This window comes from Magnolia sinica, chromosome 2 (genome assembly GCF_029962835.1).
Source record: "Magnolia sinica isolate HGM2019 chromosome 2, MsV1, whole genome shotgun sequence".
Taxonomy (NCBI): Eukaryota; Viridiplantae; Streptophyta; class Magnoliopsida; order Magnoliales; family Magnoliaceae; genus Magnolia; species Magnolia sinica.
In genome coordinates, this window is record NC_080574.1 from 136,675,228 (window position 1) to 136,678,172 (window position 2,945).

Sequence of the window (2,945 nt, forward strand, 5' to 3'; positions counted from 1 at the left end):
CGGGCCATGTGCCCAATTGAATGATAGTATAATGACACACATGTTACACCTGCAACTATTGAAATGATTTTAGGTGTAATCCAAGCTCTCATCGTGGATTGCAAACCCCCTCAAAGAGGGGATTTGAAACCCTCAATTACTTTATGCTGTCAAACAACCAAGAGATTTGAAACCCTTTTAAATCCCTTCCAATCCACAGTGCCAAATGACCCCTTAGGCTTCATTGGGAGCTTGTAAATGGAGTTAAATAGGAAAAATTGAATCGGAAGTAAATGATTTGGGAGTAAATGGTTTAGATAGTTATGTTGGATATTTGAAATTCAAATATTCTATTTGAATGAGAATAAATGGAAGGAACTTAAATACATTAGAAAATTTCAATATATTCACACAAAAGTATATGACATTCTAAATCAATTTTAATGTTAAAATCAATGTGCATATGTGATATGTAATAGAATGATTATAATAAACCCATTAAATATATACTTTAGCTAGAAAAGAGGAAAATTTGAGCCTTGGGTGGGCCGCAACTATAAAAATCACAAACAAGCAACTTGTTAACATTTATTAACCGTCCATTTAGATGGTCAGCCTTTGAACATTTTGGATCATTTTATTGCTATGATTTCAATGTTGTAGTCCATGATTGAATTATTTTGGAGTATCATTATCATGTCATACATTTGTTAGACATGGACATAGCAGCATTTTGGTTTACTCTTGTGATTCTCAAGGAGCATAAAAGGGCATTCCATCTTATTTCTAAATCCTTGGTGCATTTCATTTGCAAGTTCATTTACTCTCGTTTCATTTTATTTCCATGCATTCACTTGCATCCAAACACACTTCAAATGTCATTTATCTCAATTTACTCCATTTCATTTTATTTACATGCATTTACTTGCATCCAAACACATTTCAAATGTCATTTACCTCCACTTCCATTTTTCCCCATTTACCTCCATTTATTCCCATTCAAACAGCCGGGTTGTAGGAAATTGCACTTGACCTGCTTTGGAGTAAGCTGACTGGTTTAGTTTTCAAACTACAATTTATGCAGCCACATAAGTGTCTTAATCTAGAGGCCCACTGGAATACATTTCTAGGCATTGCTGGGCTGTTTGGATGTGAGTAAATGGAGGGAATTGGGAGTAGATAAAGGACTCTCTGATTCTCTAATTACAATGGTAATTTCAGGTAAATGGGTAATAATTAATTATCCTTATATTTTTCGGCTAGATTTCGAAGGTGATGTTGACCGCCCTTAACAATACTCATGTCAGGAGAAAAGTGTTAAATCATGGGGTCATCATGATGTGTGTCTTATCCACACCGTCCATCCCTTTAGCCAGCTCATTTTAGTGCATGAGCCAAAAAATGAGGCAGATCCAAACCTCAAGTGAATCACACCATAAGAAAACAATGTGAATTGAACTCCTATCATTGAAAGCTTCTCGAGGATCCCATCAATTTTAGATCAAGCTGATATTTTTGTTTCCCCTTTATCCATGACTGTGTAACCTGATGAACAGGTTGGATGACAAATAAACATCTATGTGAGCCCTAGGGAGAAAACAACTTTCAACTGTTGTCGTCTTTATGATCATCATTCCCTAAGGTGTGGTCCACTTGAGCTCTAGATTTGCCTCATTTTTTCAGTTCATGTCTTAAAATCCGCTGTTAAAAAGGATGGATGGTGTGGATAAGTCACATATATCATGATGGAGCCCAAATATGGCTTTTATAGACTGAATTTCAAGACGTAATTCCTGTCCAGTTTCAAGCAGGTGGAGTAAGTCATAATTACTTACTTCCATGTTGTTACCGGGGAAATAGAAAACCAAACATGAAAACGGAAAAAGTTGGGTCCCTACTCATGGCCCCGTACTAGACTCACAAGAGTTTCAACCCATCGTGGTGAGAGTAGAAACATGGAAATGGAATGAAATGAAATGCGAATAAATGGGCTTGTAATAACCGATTTGAGAGTTTGGATTTCAAATGCATGGGAATCCAAAGACAACTAGATTGGAGTGAAGACCTCTGGTAGGAGTGATAGGCGAGGGGAAATATCCAGCCCAATACCCACGATCTAAGCCATCCGATCGCAAGGCCCGGCCCAAACCGAAAGCGGATTTGGTGAGGCGGTGACTGTGGGGCTCACCTTGCTTTATCTGTTCTGTTGTATATCCACGCTGTCCATCCGTTTTGCCAGGTGGACCATACCAAAAGAAAAGTGGTGATTGAACGGTCACCGTTAAAAACTTTGTAAGATCCACTGTAATGTTTATTTTGCATCCAACCCATCGATGAGGTCATAAGACCTAGATGAAGGGAAACGCAAGTATCAGCTTGATCCAAAGCTTTTGTGGCCCACAGGTTTTTAATGGTGGTACTCAATTATCACTGTTTCTTGTGGTGTGGTCCACCTGAGAGTTGGATCGACTTTTCTTTTACGGACTCATGCTCTCAAATAAGCTGGCAAGAGGGATGGACGGTGTGGATATACAAAAGATATACTAAGGAGGGACCCACTCTCACGGCCTCACCGAAGTTGGTGGTTCCCCGGCCTCGCCTGCGTTCGCCCAAACCCGGCCAAATTCAGGTTGGATTTCTGGACCGTCGAATTCGCCAGCTAGCAGCATTCTCTGCACGCATGCACGTGGGTGGGATGCTGACGGTACTCGCTCGTATGAGGTGTACGCATGCCTAATAATCGGTGACGTTTATCAGGTGGTCGGTAATGACGTTTATCAGGTGGTCGGTAATGAGCATACCGTGGCCTGTGGATAAGGCCGCCCTACAGGTAGATGGGACCCATACTATCACAAAAGTGGCCACTTAGAAAAATTTGAACAATGACCAGTGTTCGAGTACGCACCGGTCTCTCCAAATTAGAGGTTGGCATGTGACGATCTGTCTCGACCCGAATCAAATGGGTG